Here is a 16,742-nt window from a genome sequence, read left to right as displayed (position 1 = left end):
ACATTCATCTGCATTTCTAGACTCCCAGAATTGCTATCTGTGAATGCCTTCATTAAAGTCATGTTGTAATGTGTGTGTATATATATTAATGCTTATCAATATGTATGTGTATATGATTGGTTGTATCAATCCAGGTATAACCTGTTCTGTCTGAGGACCTAATTCATTAGGTATTCTTTCAGTAAGTCAAGATGCTCTTTCCTCTTCTGACCCATCTCTAATCTGGATTTTTTTTTAATCAGTTTGTATCTACATCAAGAGCTGAAAGTAGTTTTGCTGGTTTCAGTCAGGCTGTGGTAATTTATTCTGTGTAGTAAGTATCTTGCCAGTCATGTTTCATTTATTTGGGAAAAAATAATGTGAATTGTGATGGTGTGCATGTACATTATGTAAATACAGATATTTTTTAATGAATTTTTTACAAGTTTTGTCAATAGTCAGAGCTTTTATTTTTAGGTTTTTCAAAGGTAATTTCTTTAAGGCAAACACAACAATGAAAAGGATGTACAATTTAGAGTTTTCATATTCTTGCACAATTCAGAAGAAGTAAAGAATGATGTATTACAGTACAGCTTAAATGCATATCAGTTTAATAAAGCATGGGCTGAGAGCCAGTTGAGGGTTATATGTATCATCTGCTTTAGATATTTACAGAGGTGATGTCAAGGTGAAAGCAGAGTTGCAGAATGGTTGGAAATCATTGATATTCTGACTCTGAGGCTGTAAATGGCTCTGTGGCAGATGGAGGCTTTGTCAAGGAAGAAAAATGGCAGCTCTGCAACATCACAGACATTTTTGCATAGCAGTTCAGCACATAGCCTGTGACCTTCCAGTGTTCAGGAGTTCCTCCTGTGCTTTAATAAATTGCCCTCCAGTTTTAGTCCCTAAAAGTAGATAAATAGTAGTCATTATAATTCAGTACAATTTGTGGTATTTCACTGTGAAAAAATTATAAGCCTGCTTTATTGCTAGGTATTAAAAGTAAGCTTTGAAGGATGCTTACAATTTCTGCATTGAAGTGCCAGTATTAGCGTTTAACTAAGTCTGTGTCATAGCAAAAGTGAAGGTGTTGGTGTGCATACACCATGACTACGAGTACAGCACAATACAAAACCTCTCTATGTGAACTGGATATATATATGTGCATATTCTGTATGTGAACATGTATATATTTATGAATGTTCTCTGGAATATTTGAAACACTATAAAATGGGCAGTGTTAATTTTTGGTATATGTTCGTACTCTGAGCATCTGTATCTGTGATTTATTGCAACAAAATACAGAATTTTAGTCTGTATACTGAAGTAGCTTCTTCAGAGTTCAGAGAGAATAAATATGAAAAATTTCTGGGCTTGTGCTTTTTCTTACCGATGGAAATTCAGATATGTTTTAGTACATGGCATTATCTTGTTCTGTGTGGTGTTGATACGGTTTAATCTGTATTCTTGTCTATACTTTTATTACAGAATCACTGGTTTCTGTGTTCTCATGCCTATGAAATTTATGTCAAGTTGTGTGAGTTGTGAAGTTTTATGTCATGTGCTTAACGTATGTGCATGATTGCCTAGTGTCAACAGCGATGTACCAGAATCGCATATTTCAAATGCAAACAGCAGGTTTGCATATTGTCTTTCTCATTTGAATGAAGATTGTATCATGTAACAGTTTTCTATACTTGTAGAAATAGGTTATAATTTAGGTTCCATATCCACTAGATTGATCCCTGATAAAACCAGTGATGTCAGTTGCTGTAAGATTTTGTAGAAGATTCTCAGTTGGACTGTTGATCTATACTACGTGGCAGTAAGGCATTGTTAAAAGTGCAAGCTTTTCACAAGTGTTATCTGCCAGCCATACTCTTTAGCCTACTTGACAGTTGTTGGAGTTCTAGAAAGCAATTGCTGTTTATCACAGAAGAAAATAATCTATCACTTTCAAGGGTCAAGGCTGTTGCGTTAGAGCTTTATTTCAGAGCCTGGAGGTCATATAGTCCTTGCTTTTATATTAATCGTGCCTCCTCTATCTCTTCAGCTTCAGTCATTTTGAGATGTAATGTGGATGGCTTTATTGCAGAAGGGCAGATGCTTCATAATTGAAAGAAGCATTTTTGGTAGTGTGTGATAGTCTTCATATATCTTTTTATTAGGATGTGGTAATGCATGAATGAGAGTAAGACCTTTTCAGATGGCATATGCCTGGGTGTTTGTATCCTGCAGCTACATACCTTAAAAATGAAGAAAAATGGAAGAAAAAAGAAGGCCATGTGTTTTATGCCTTTAGCTTTCAAAGGCTCTTAATGACGTAGGTGCTTGTTAACTTAGCAGTGGAGCACATATGAAGACAGTTCATGGAAATTTTTGTGCTTTCAGTTACTTACCTAGTTCATTATGTCCAGTATCCAGATGGAATTCTTCCTGGGCTATATAGAGACCATTTGATACAACTGGCTTCAAGGATGCTTAAGTCCGTATTCTGACATGTGATTAATTTTCTCCTCTATATTTTCAATAGTCTTTTGTACCTTTTGGGTTTTTTTGATTTTGTGAAGGCTGTTGTAACTGTAGAATGACTGAATCGTTTCCTTACATCCCCCACATAAAGTAAATTACAAATTACTTCCATTTATTCCATGAGAGTTGTGTGCAATTTTTGTATACTTGGGTAAGTAATTATTTGCCCGTTCCTTTTCATGGAGTTAGGGTTTTGTAGTGTTAATTTTAAAAAAAATGAGTAAAACAAGCAAACACCCATGCTCAGCCAAGCAAACACCATGTTATGTGTGACCCCTGCCTCTCCCCCGCTTCTGCAAAAAAAAGCCAGCCGTACCAAACAAGTCAGCAAACGTTTATTCCCTGTTGTTTTGTATTAGGTTTTGGCATGACTTTGGAGCTTATCAACAGTAATACTGACTTGATATTACCTTATGGTAATGTGTTATTTGTATTAGTTCAATTGAAAAAAAAAATCTGTAAAATGAGAACAGTAGAAAAAATCAGTGTGCTCTATTCTAGTTTCAACAGTTTTGGGGTGATTTCAAAACAGAGGTTTAATACTTTTGGAGATAGGGTTGCAAACAGGTTGCTTTTTATCTATGAAGTATATGACAGCATATAACCTTCAAAACCAAAATATGATACCAGTGTAATGAGAGCAAATGTCTTTTACAATACCTTTGTAATTTTAAAATTTTTATGCTCACCTCTGAGTAGTAGAATAAATAATTCCATTCTGTAGTCATCTCTTTTTCAGTAAAGTGTTTTATGTTCCTGGTATATATAATGTGTACTTTAACATACTGTCACTGAACTTGCTAGATTGTTTTACTTTATTTATTCTGGTTTTGCATGCTCAGGCAAAGAAAATATCCTTGTATTCAGGTAAGGATGCTGAATTCTGTCTTGTTTAATCATCAGATAAATAGAGCAGATATTTTTCTAAAATGTGGCATTCTGTTAAATTCTTGTATTAAGGGGCGTGCCACTTGAACTATGGAAGTATAGTTTGTTCCAAGTGACAGCCAGTTTTTATTAGATGTTCCTGCAGTTTTATAGAGGAAATAAAACTCCTTTGTTTCTATAGTACCCGTTGATTTTTCTTTCAAGGCTACGTTAATAATGCTGATAGAAGCTATGCAATTAGAATCTACATTTAGCAGTAAGCAGAGAAAGAAATTTTGTAAAATAGAAAGTGTTGTACATACAGTGTTAAAATATTTTGCAGTATTGCTGTACTTTAAGCAGTGAAACCAGGAGGACAGGATACTTGAAAGGTTGAAAAATGAGAGAAAGAACAAATGATGCAAAAAGAAAATGACACTGAGGTCTTGGTTTAATACAAATGTATTCCAGGTTGATGGGTGATTTCATTAGCAAATCTCATTGTTATGCAATGTCTGTTCTTCTGCAGCAAAATGAATATTGTATTCTCAGAGGATCTGTGTGTATGTGTACTTCATGATAGATAAAGAATATATTTATTGTTGTTCCAAGCTTTTAAAACTTCTGAAATGTCTTTATAGTTTCAAAATAATTTATTTTCAGTTTTCCAATAATCTGGTAAATTAATGGTTATTTTTATGGAAAATAGAAGTTTAACCCTCCTTCTATGTGCATTTCTCTGTCATATTTGTTATCTACGTGATCTTTTCTCCAAAATCTTGTTTGATCAAACAACACTTAATGTAAAGAAAATTAAGAATATTGGTTTCTGTAATACTTTTTAAAATGGATGATAGTAATGTATGCAGAACATGGAAATAAACCTCATCTTGATGTCATCTCATAAAACTCCAATGACTACATTGTTATAGATTATAGTGAAAATACTAGCAAAACTTTATGGTAAGAATATCAACTTTATTATGAAATGGACATATACATAGGACAATGTGTTCCTTGAGATCCTGATATGGTTTAGTTCGTTTTGTTTCCAGGTTGCTAGTTAAAACCATTCAGTAATACTAATACATTTTCATAATCGAAATGCTAAGAACGAAAAGGAGCATACAAGAAAGCTTTGATACAGGAAGATTAAAATGTGCTGAAATTATTTAATTCAGTTATTTTTGTATGCTCTTCGAATATTTATTCCATGTGTATATATACTTTGTGGGGTTGAAATCTAGTGGCAAATGTTTGAAATGCTACTAAATAAGTGATAGTTTGGATTTTTAGTAGTTCTATGATTAGTTTTAGGTAATGAGCTTATATGAAGAGTGATTTTGGGCACTGATGTAAAGAATAAGCTGGTTTTCTGGGGTTTTGTGTGACTTATGTGCACTGAAACAATTTTGCACTTCTCGGGGTTTTTGTAGAGATGTATTTAGTAATAGTAGAATATGACTCTTTCTGAGTGATGGTTCACTGGTAGCTACTGTGTTCATTTCAAAACCAAGATACTGTTTAAGGATCAAATTGACAGGTGCAATGTTCATGCACTTTATAAACAATTCAGTGAGGACCAAAGGGCTTTTAAAATCAAGCTAAATCATGAGCAGTATGACCCATAAATGTGACCAGGATACATAGGAGGTAGAACGAAGGGAAGATTGCCTCTCTTCCCCTTGGGAAAGGACACCTCTTTCCCTTGGCTTTGGTAGGGCTCTAACCAAGGTAAGGATGCAGATTGTCAGCTGATAGGTTTTAAAGATTGGTTGATGTGGTTGTTCTTGGTGGTGAGAAACTATTTGAAATGAGGTGATCTATCTCTTGTGATGCATCTTTGTTTTCAGTTTGGAGACCAAACTTTAGACCAATCCAATGAGTACTAGTGGTACTAAATGTAACAGTGGAACTCAAGAGTGGGCACTGTAGAGTAGCATATGTTGGGAAAAAATGATACTGAAGCTTGAAAATGTTGTCAGGGTCTGAATTTATAGGGACGCAAGTAGGGCTTGTTTTGGTGTGCCATTGCATTAAGGTCTCTGAGGAGTAAAAAATGGTGGCTGAGACTTTTGTTGCAGGCTGAATGAAGGGAAGGAAGTTCGTTGTTGGGCTGTCCTTTGTGAGCGCTCCCCTCCTCCTGCCAATCTTTGCACTTAGTTGGAGGTCACTTCTATTAACTTGTTAGGTTTTTCTTGAATAAAATGATGTTTGAGAGTTGCTGTTATTCCTTAAGTAGTGTACTACCCCTTTTGTCTCCTCCTTAATTGGTCCCTGCAGTTAGTGTCAGAGGATTCAGAACTAAAATTGCTAGAAGCAAAAGATAGACTAATACTGCATCTGAAACTCTTATAAAGAATCATATTTAATAAACTTAATAAACTGCAGGAAGTTTATGCTTTCTGATACCATTGATGCAGCAGTGTTCACAGATGATGCTGGGTTTAGGTATTGGGCCTATATTCATAAATGTTTGCTATTTTCAGCAAGTATTTCTGCTATGAAGTAACACGTTTTTTGCAACCATTTTGGAGTTGGATCAAATTATAATGCAGGGTGGAAATCTCTGACTTTATTAGCATTCACTGCAGGCTCCACAGGGATTACATGTTCTTCTCAAGTGTGTGTAAGCAACATTCGTGGCTTAACTACTTTTATATTTCTTTATCACAGTGTAAACTGAGACCTTCTAAATCAAAACGTGTGGAGTAGAGCTACCTGTATGATTATAGGTAGTTCTAGATTGACTGAAATCTAGTAGGTAAAGTTTTCAGGATTTTGTAATTTCTTTATGACCATAGATTTAATTCCCATGGGCAGTTTGAAGTCTTAGTGGAGGAGCACTTGAGTATTTTACTTCTGTTGTCATATGTATTGTTTTGTAAAGATTTTAATTTTTTCATTTACTTAGTTTGCCTAATCATTCCCATAGCTGGAGTTGTATCCAATACCCATATTTATACTTAGAACTTGCTATATAGAAAGTGATACTGTTAAAAAATGTAAATCTTTCACAAAGACAGTAACTGTCCACTTGGGCTCCACAGGTTGAGGCCATGCCATTTCATGAGGGCAGGGACTGGTGCGTATTTGAGATACAGTTGGAGTAGCTGATTTATTATATCATACTAGGTCAGTTTTATGAACATAGTTTTTTCATGAAGCTGAGGTGTTTGACCACCAGTGTTTTGGTAGACTGTAAAACCTCTGTCTGAGAACTACAGTTGCTGAATCTTTGTTACTCTCTTGCTGACTAACATGGAGGCATAGTGGGCTGTAGTTCAGTATATTTAGCTTCTCTGATGGCTACAGTGGTAGAAACCAGATCTATGCTTTTAATGTCTCACTGACTTACTGGACTAAGGTCTGATTGGGCCTGGGGTTCAGAAAATAAGTATGGACCTTCTGTTTTGCTGCTTCCAGTGGAATGTTTTTGTTTCTCCCTACTTCATTGCTCTGTCAATGCTAAACAGCTGTTCCACAGTAAGTATTTTCACATTATGAGCAATATGGATTGAAACAATTTTAGAAAAATCATCGTTTATGAGCTAATATTTTAACATGTAGAACTATTCTATGTGATTTTCCTGAAGTCATACAAGAATCAAATTCATCGTGGCTGTATTTTAGCATGCAAATTTCTGATATTAGCAGATTGAGGGTTCAGATCATGGTCTCCTAAATCTTGCAGTGAAAGCTTGTTTGCAGTGATACTAGTACCAAACTCACCCTGATTAAGTACAACATATACTGCTTTTTAAAGCTATTTTAAGACTACTGTGAAGAGTGCTGCTGATACTCCTAGTTTTTGCAAAGGCATTTCTCATTTGATGGTTTGCAGTTTTACTGTTTTCTCCAGAAGCACTGCACACGGTTTGACAAAATAGCTTTTTTGTAAGGCAGGAAACAAAAAAACTGTATGAATGAAATGCTGAAGTTCTGGTGTAGTTTAACTTAAGGCAGTGAGTTAATACGCAAGTATTTGATGAGCAAATTGTGGCTGCACTAGTTATATCTGTAGCACACACAGCCTGCAAAATTCTTCTTGGTGTGTTGTTCTGATTGCAGAGATCCCTTTTAATATATCTTAGGTTGTTTGGGAGATTGTGAGAACAGAATCACTCCTTCATTGGCAGAGGCTGCATTTTCACTGTCAGTGTTTGCTGATACGGATGCACCCCTTTACATTTCACGATCATTCCAGTAATGCTTTCTGTATTTTTGTTTCATAGGTTTCCTTTGTGTCTTTCCTAATAGTGAAAAATGGCTGCAATGTATTTCTAACATTGTTATTAGAAACCTTTTCAATGAGTTGTTTCTTGATTTGTTTTTTTCATACATGTTAGTTTGCTGTATTCCCTAGGTTGTCTTTGATGCTACTGAATTTCTGAGAGTGAAGAATTCGTTGACTGATCCACTGTCCCCCAGCCCCCATTGCCCATTGCAATGCAATTGCCCCCATTGCATCTCTCTCCTGCTATACAAATGAATTTTCTCGGATTGCATGTTGTGGTTCAGGCCCTTGTGCTGTTATTTTATATCTCTGTAACAGTTTCATTTTTATTAACAGGTTATCTAATAAATTAACTACATTTATTCCTTGCAGAAATTCTATGTTCTTTTTTTGGACCAAATACTTTATTCTAGTTGCTTAAGAGAAGTGAGTTTTTTGTTGTTAGTCAAGGTTTTTATTTTGGGGGGAGTGTTCTTTTTTTGTTGGGGGTTGCTTTTCCTTTTTTTCCCTTCTAATTTTCATATTAACCTAGGACCCTCCTCAGTTCCACCATGAAAATACGATTTTTAAACTGGAGCTTGTGGAAATTTATTTCTGGAATGATTATAGGTAGGGAACAACCTATAATCTCTTCTCACTCAATCATTGCCATATATTTAGTCCATGTGTAATTATTTATTTTGTGGAGGAAAGGTTTTTGGCAGTTTCAAGAAAAGGCATTTGAATGTTTTTTCTTTTAAAATTGTGTTAGTTTTTATGATTTCTGCATATTGTTAGTAGATTTCTTTAATTGTGCTTTTTTTTTTGCAGTTGATGCTTAAATTCATATGCAGTGATTAGAGTTTGTTTTTCTCAGTTTCTTATTTTTCCAGGATTGTTTCAGGGTATAGTTTCATAGCACTTTTACATATCAAAACAACTTGGGGAGCAGTTTGTTCTGTAGAGCATGTGTGTGCATATACATAAGCATCATTTACATGAAAATAATGATCGTTTCCTTGGGCTCGGCATAAACAAGAAAACAAATCAGCCTGGCACTGACACTTACATTACACTGTGGGAAAAATTTCCTTCACAGTTCAGCTGGTTTTGTGTTTTTCTGCTACCTTTTATCCTCACGTAATTAAAGTACAGGTAAAGCTGCATACTTGATCTGAGCTGGTTTTGGTCTGTGAGCAGCTGTGTTGCTGGTGATCCAAGTGCTCCACCTGCCTTTCGGTTTGTTTACCAGGAAATGAAGATGTGTAAACTGCAGGAAGCACTGTTTGACCCTCTCTGACAGTATCTCATTACAATAATTGCTAATCTCTGAATAAGACAGCCATGTTTTGTATGTAAGACAGAGGGAGCTTGTGGTAGATTTTAGATGCTTCCTTAAATACAGCTTTGTCAACGCTTGCTTGGATTTCATTTTCGGGATAGCTTTTGACAATAGGCATCTGGCGATTTTTGGGCTCAGCAGACTCGGACATGATAGCATGTGTGCTTTCTTCCTTCTTGACTGAAAAAGAAAGCAAACAACAAAAACCTCCAAGACTAAACCCTCGGCTTGTTTTGGAGTGCTGTCACCGCTCTGTAGCGACAGGATAATGGCTACTTCGTGATTAAACCCCTTCCACAGTAAGCTGTTTGTGTTCTTTATCTGTTCTCCTGTAATGCCAAGTGTTCAGTGCTTTTCTTCTGTGTTTCCTTCCTGCACCTTCCCCCCTCCTGCCCTGCACCTTCCCCCCCGGCCTTCCCTGGGTTAATAGGTTGAAATGTTTATAGATTGAAGAAGAATATAAAAAGAGTATACAGAGTAGCAATTTTTTTTTTTTAAATTCTAGAACAACTAGGACTTCTTGTAATGCTTATATGACCGTAGTGATTAGCAAAACACCTGATTCTCATGAGATTAAAAAGCCCTAAACTATTGAAGTCTATTTAGGTTTTAGCCAGCTAGTATTACTTCTGTGAAAATTTTTGATGAATACTCACTGGACAAATGCAGTGACATAGAATGTGTGTGTTTCATGCAAATTCTGAAGTATTGGTATTTTCATAATAATTTTATCACTTCCAGAACTGTTTCCTGTCAAACAAACTTAGTCTTTCAAATAGAACAAACCAGCCTTTTTGTCAGCTTTTCGTATATGACCACATGAATGCTGTTTCTGTCTTTATTAGAGTTGATGTGTTATTTTTACTTCAAGTAATTTCTCGGCTCTTGCTGCTGAGGACCAGGTGAGTTGAGCTATCACTCAGTGCACAGGTGTGATCCTATTTTTCTCAAGACTATCAGTCTAACAGATTTCACATTGTAAAACAATGGTTACAGAGCGTTTATGGTCGTACTCTGCTTGTTACATGGGTCTGCAAGGATTATGTTTTTCTTAAGGTTGGACTTGTGTTGTGCTAGTGTAAGTGGCATAGCATTTGCAGTAGTGCTGTACATACCACGATTAATGTTACTGGCGTTCTATATTATACTGTACCAATTCGTGTTCTTGGTTATTTTGTGGAAGCTTAGAAAAGTGCTAAATTAAATTTTGCAGTTCTGATACAAATTTAAAACGAAATAATGTTGTGTTCCTGGTACCAAAGAATTTTGTTTTCCTTTTGTAAACTAGAGTGTGAAAAGCCTTGTAGTGAATTCCTAACCAAAATCCTTGTTACTCTTCAGAAGTCCACTTTTTCTATTATGGTATTTTACCTGGAAATAAAAGGATGTACAGTTTCATTTAGTAACAGGACATATCCACTATGTTGACAGAAACTGTAACTAAAAATGAAACATGGAGAAAAAGTATGATTGAGTTAACAGAAAGAGATTTTTTTTATAATAGATGGATACAAATAGATATTGAATTAAACAGCTATTATTAAAAAACTTGTGAAGTAGACAGCATCTATGACATATCTGTTTTGTTCACTCTGTGAAAAAAATAAGTAGATGAGGAACAGTGTTACTCCAGCTTGAGGTAGAAAGAGGTTTGTGTACATGCTTGACCTATTAGTTCACATGAGTTGTTAGCTATAGAGAAAAGGGTGTGGACAACGGAGTGGCTAGGGCATGTAGATACAAGTCTATTTTAAGGAGAACAAGGCAGGAAAAATGCCATGGGGAGGGAAGGAAGAGGGATTCGATGTATTACTTTTTTTTAAGGGTTCTCCTCTTGCAAGGTGGTGAAGACCTGGTATATGGGAGCCATTGATCTGAACTGCTCTTTCCCAAAAATACTTCTGCTGTATGCTGAGGATTGCTGAGGAATGAGTGCCATTCTCTCTGAAACGATGACCTTTTCATCTTGAGAACACTGACTGAAAGATAAAAGTTTCACAGGATAGGCATAGGTTTCATGTGCATGCTGCCTCCCTTACAAGCCCTTTAATACTGGTATTTAATTTGGAAGCCCGGTGACCTAGAGTACTATCCTATATTAATGTCTTACAAAAACAAGACGCTCTTGCTTTTTTTTTTTTTTAAACAAGATACTGAATTGCTGATTTTAATAGATAAACTTTATATAATATGATATTCCAATTAAGTTACAGTAGTGCTTAATATTGACTCTGTCTATGAAATGTCCTAGAGTTTGGGGACCAGCAAAACATATATATTGTCTTCCAGCAGACTTCCTTGCTGTCTAGCTGTCTTCTTGTACCCCTGCTCTGTTTTTTCTAATGTCCTGCTATCTGTTTTGAAAAGAATTCCCTTGCTATTTGCAATCTTTTTGCATGTTCTGCCACTGAAGAGACCCTTAAAGCTTGGTGCCTCACAGCTGACCTTGTTGGCTCAAGCTTCAGCTTAATCTCCAGAAGCTGATTCCTGCAGAACAGGTAGAACAGCCCTGATGGGAGCTGCAGGAGCTGCATTGCTGGGCCTGCCTGGGGGAAGGGAAGTGTGGGAGGCAGCAGTGGCCAAGGGGTACAGCTGTTCCTGCTTTGCAGGGAAGAGAAGAGGTCCAAGAGCCGTAGGAGCTTTTGGATTGAGGGATGGGTGGCAGGAGCTGGGGCTGCTTGGGCTTCCTGCCCCCACACCCTGCAAGACAGCCCCAGCTTTGTCTGTCAGATATGACCATCATTGACTGCTTGCCTTCGCAAAGTGCCTTTAAATTTTGAAAGAAGGGTTTATTGCAGTGTGTATCACTGTTAATCTTTAAAGGGTTTTCAAGCTTTGCAAGAAAACAACACCTGGCACAGCAAAAGTGGACTCCTGTTTTAAACAGTGTTCTTTAATCATGTAGGAAGTACAATATTTTGCATGTGGTTTTGTTAGAGCTTGAAATCTAGAATACAGTGCTTTTGTTTTGAAGATGGAAGTATGGATTGCTTATTATCTTCTTTCTTTCCAGCTTGTGGAAATAAAAATGTGATTTGGCAGGGGTTTTTTTGTGTCTAAGCACTTATTTCAAGTTTGTAAATAACATCAAGATGTCAGATTTGCATCTGCTTGGTTTGTAAAAATAATATTGTGAATGGAGTCAGCCAGAATAGTTGTCTGACACAGTAATACCTGCTGTCGCTTCTGTTGAGGCTTAACTTTATTTCTTGGTATCTTAAGACCCCTGTTATTTTCTCTTCTAGTTATTTTGTTAACCTAAACTTTAGTGGACTCCACTGTTGTTTTGTGGGGGTTTTGTTTTGCTTTAATGTCTCAATTTTTTAAAAAATCATGATACCTTTCAAATTGGAAGAAACAATAAACCTAAGAAAGATATTTTGGAAAAGGGGGTGGGTGCTACTGATGAAGCTCACTCAAAACAGTGGCTGTTATGGCATGTAACACTTCTTTCAAGAACTGGTTCTGGGTTTCCAAAGAACCATGAGAGTGCAACTGCATGAAATGGTGGAAACCATTTGCCTGTGTCTCAGCCTATTCGTGGGAACTATTACATCCCTGCTAGATGACACTGCAAGGTGCTTTTAGGAGTTCAAAACTGAGGAATTAGCATTCCTCAATGATAAGTTTTTTAGTCAAGGTGCCAAAGCCCAGTGAGTGATGTGAGAGGCTGGTACAGGAACACGTTGAAAAGATTTTTTTTCTCCTGAATACTTTTCTGGAACTCTGACTTGGTACCCATAATTCATTTCTCATCAGAGTATGCTGGTGGTTTTAGTTTTTAGCAATATGTGAAGAACTAGAATAACAACTTAAATTGTTAGGATGAAAAACTCAAAAACAAACTCCAAACAAACAAACCCCCCCCCCCCCCCCCGAAAAATCTCTAGACCATTTGTTAGGAAGGACTTTGACTACCATCCTTACCCCTTCTTGTTAGAGTATATGTGGTCTGTAAGTTCAGGACTGCAGGGTAAAAGAACCCTTTTTTCAGCATCTTTTTTCTTACAGGGCAGTGCCCATGGAGTATTTCTGAGCTCGTTATTTGGACACACATGGTGTTCATACACCCAAATAGATACTGGATTTGTAGTTATTCCTTCCCCAAATTACTTTTCCTTTAGATAATGTTTTTAAAGATTAACTGAAGTTTTCTCTATGCAGTAATTTCTTTGTGTCTGTTTTCCCAGCATGAAGCAAAATAATACCAAATGGGCAAACCACATTGTTTGTAATGACTCCTTTTGATAGTTCTTGTACATATATATATATATTGGAGCAGATACTTTAGGCTTCACAAAGTTAACTGTTGGTTTAGTGCCATCTATTATTATTTGGCAAAATTGGGCAAGATTCAGATACAAAAGTACTAAAGAACGTGTTTGGCACAAGCACTGTTTTAACGATTAATGAATTTAACGATTAATGAATTTCAACGATTCCTAGACAGGCCTGTGGCAGCTTTTGGTGTCAGAGGTGTTCAGCAGGGCACTCACCCTCTGTAGGTGTTTTCTCTAGATCTGCTGGTGCCTGTAATTGGAGCGAAGCCTTCATCTTGAGCTGGATATCAAGTCTGGCTTTTGAACCGTGGGAAGAGGTGTACAATACAGTGGCTACACAGGAGCTGAGTTTTTGAGTGGCAGAATACCACCTGAAAAGCAGAAGATTTGCCTCTGTCAGATTGAAATTCAGGTTTTGGAAAAGCACAGGAAAAAGGGCATTGACTTCAGCCGTGTCAGTTTTTTTTCTGGTTGTTGAACTGTTGCATAGGGTTTCTTAAGTGCGGGCTCCTGTTCTTAGGGTGGTTCAGAGCCATCCTAAGCAAGAAATTTTGCTGTGTGTTTAAAAAATATTGTATTGACTATCAATAGCCAAATATTGAATACTACTTCATAATTTTAAAGTTATAGAGGTAGTTGTAGATGGTTTGCTCAATACCCTCACGAACTGAAGTAATAGTATAGAATGCTAAGTCTGGCTTCTGTAGAACAAGATGTAGTAGTATTAGAATCTAGTACAAATGAACCCCAAGCTATTGAAGTCTCATAATGAGAATATTAAAAATAACCCAAAAGAGATGTGGGGAATGAAAGACTGGGCTTTTACATTGAAACTGGAAACATGTCTTTTAGCTGAACTGTTAGGCATGAAAATAAAAACTGATATTCATCCCAAGACAGTATAAAATATTGCAGTGATCTGTTTGTTTGTTGGTTTGGGGTATTTTTAGGAACAGAAAGCTTTCTGAAACCTTAGTTCTGAAATGATAATCCTTTGTTTTGCTTTGATGACAAAATCTGGTGAATTTGCCTCTTTGGGGCATTTACCAAACTGATGCCAGAGAATCTTTGCATTTGAATGTTCTTCAGCCTCTGCAGTTATGACAAGAGTCCAGACTTTGCAGCAATTTTATGTGGTACCACTATTTATTTGCTGTTTAGAATCTGCTTAGAAGCATTGGAATAGATGTGTAGTGCAAACATCTCTGCTCCATGAGCGGAGTGTCCATAAGCCTTAATGTCTGCATAGAGTTGCACTGTACCCTTGCTACCCTGATATCTACGTCTTGACTGCTCCTCTTCTTGAGCTGGATGAATTGCACAGCTTTTCCATTGGTAAAAGTAACTGACAGGATGGTTCCTTTCTTGTCATCTGAAGCTTGCTGTGCTGCAAGAAGTGGCTTGGGCAGCTGCTTTTGTAGGGTGAGCATTCCTGACTGAAAGTGTGTACATCTGAGTAAGAAGCTATCTCCATATACTTCTGTGTTTTGAGGGTGATGGTGTCAACTTTCCTAACCCATCACAGAAGTGACAGTGACCGAAGGGATGTGTGGTCTTAATAAGTGGTAACTGCTAAACATGGACGTATGAAGTTGATAACCTCATACAGAATAACAGATAATGCAAGTAGATTTTATTTTAGGAGGGTAGGTTTAGCTTAGATGTTAGTAAGAAATTGAGGGTGGTACGGTACTGGCACCAGCTGACCAGAGCGACTGTGGTCTCCCGTCCCTGGCACTGTCCTGGGTTGGATGTGTCTGTGGGCAGCGTGATCCAGTGGAGATGTCCCTGCCTGTGGTGGTGTGTGTTTGTGTATGTAATGAAATGAGCTTTTAAGGTCCCTTCCATCCAAACCATTCTATGATTCTGTTTATATCTTTGTTTAAACCAGACTCTTAGTGTTGTCATTCTGGGTTTGAAACATTTAAGGAGGCTTGGGTCACTTCAACATTAAGTGCCTCTCGGTGGTGTTTTGTTGCCTCATAAGTGCTTAGTATGGCTAACCCTAATGGCCATACACTTTTTGTGGTACAGATTGGATAGATTAGATTTCTTGCCCAGCATTATGCAGCTTTCAGGAATATATTCTGAGATTTGTCCAGAAGTGAGGCTTATGGAGGATTAAAGCTTAACCTGAGCTATGTGCCCCTCCTGTGTCCATGGAATGTAAAGTGAGTTATAATGCCCTCTGTCATTTGTTACTATTCTTTCTTTATCATAATCATGAAATGTGTGAATGCAGAAATATTCAAAGTGATGCTTACTTCTAGTGGAAAGCAACACAGTTACTTGTAAAATAGGAGAAAATAAGTTTTTGAGTTGCAACTTATTTTGCATGTATTGTTTAATGATGACTTTATCCTGTTGGATAGAATCAAAACAGATGCATTGTTTAAAGTGTCATATTATCCTAAGACTATTTAAAATGGCCACTATGTATTAATAAAGAGTGGAATGGTAACTGATTCCCTTCTCTGTTTTTGCCAGGCCAGTCATGACTCCGTTATACCGAACTTGAAAGTTCTTTGATCTGCTTTGAAGTGGCTTTTAGTAAGTCGCCTTATGTGGGTAAAGACTGTTGAAACAAGTATTTATGGAATTGTGACATCTGTGTGATTTTATGTATGTTTTCTCTGCTGTGGATTCTGATGCAATAAACAATGAGTTGTTGTATCACTGAATACGGGTGATGTGAGGGGGGAAGGCTATGAAGTCCATTTAGAGTGTAACGCAGGAACCTACAGTGCCTCGCATGGTATAACTGGCAGTAACGTATTAAGTTTATTGGTGCATAGAAGTGTCTTTGTATGGTATCTTTGAAACACAAGCCAATCTTGCTGATGATTCACAAAAAAAAAAGGTTTTTTTGTGGTGGTTCATTTAGTAAAAGAAGTTTTGTTGTGGTGGCTTTTTTCCCTAGAGAATTTTACATGAAATAGAGTAAATTATTGAAAGTGACATAATTACAATGACATTCTGCAAAATTTGCAACGTGTAGCAGTTAACTTGGCTTTTATGGTTTGTACAATATTTGAGACGTTGGCTCTCATGAATTATATTGGCAGTTTTATTTGAGTTTAAAAATCTCAATGTGTAAAAACATCATAGCAGTGGTAGACTGCGTGTTTGAAAGTCTGTGGCCAGGCCTTATTGCCAGAGCAGGGAGCATTACTGGGAGCCTTGGATGTCCATAGTCTGTCTGTAAGGAGCTGCACCCATTCCTGTGGGTACCTCACTTCCTTCTCACCTGAGGTTTGGTCAGTGTGCTTGCTTGTTTTGTGGGGCTTTTTTTGTCACACCATTGATTTTAAACCCTCCCTGTTTTTGTGGCCCTTGTGGAAGGTGTGGAATGCACAGGTACTGCTTGGCCTGCAGAGTCACCTGTGAGCTAGCACCCATGCTCTGTCTGCGTTTACCTTCTGAGCACGACCTTTTTGGATGCTGCATTTTGCATTTGTGATGTGCTGGACTGTGTGTTCTCAGAGACTAATGTGCTTCCCTTCATCAACTGCAAGATTTCTGGCAT

The 16,742-nt window shown here is 37.1% G+C and overlaps 1 protein-coding gene across 15 annotated transcripts in view; it reads left to right on the top strand.

Annotated features, from left to right (window-relative positions):
* BAZ2B (bromodomain adjacent to zinc finger domain 2B) overlaps positions 1 to 16,742 on the top strand; it is a 117,465-nt gene that overhangs the window by 37,289 nt on the left and 63,434 nt on the right. The window contains exon 2 of one of the 15 annotated variants that reach the window (XM_063401125.1): positions 15,704 to 15,766. The exons of 13 other annotated variants lie outside the window; for them this stretch is intronic. The gene's annotated coding sequence lies outside the window, so the exon portion shown is untranslated. Of the gene's footprint in view, positions 1 to 8,936; positions 9,236 to 15,703; positions 15,767 to 16,742 lie in introns of those variants that run through there. One more of the 15 variants, XM_063401126.1, reaches the window with a different exon arrangement.

Source organism: Prinia subflava, chromosome 6 (assembly GCF_021018805.1).
Source record: "Prinia subflava isolate CZ2003 ecotype Zambia chromosome 6, Cam_Psub_1.2, whole genome shotgun sequence".
Classification (NCBI taxonomy): Eukaryota; Metazoa; Chordata; class Aves; order Passeriformes; family Cisticolidae; genus Prinia; species Prinia subflava.
The sequence above is the reverse complement of the archived record's forward strand: the minus strand, read 5'-3'. Positions and strand labels throughout refer to the sequence as shown.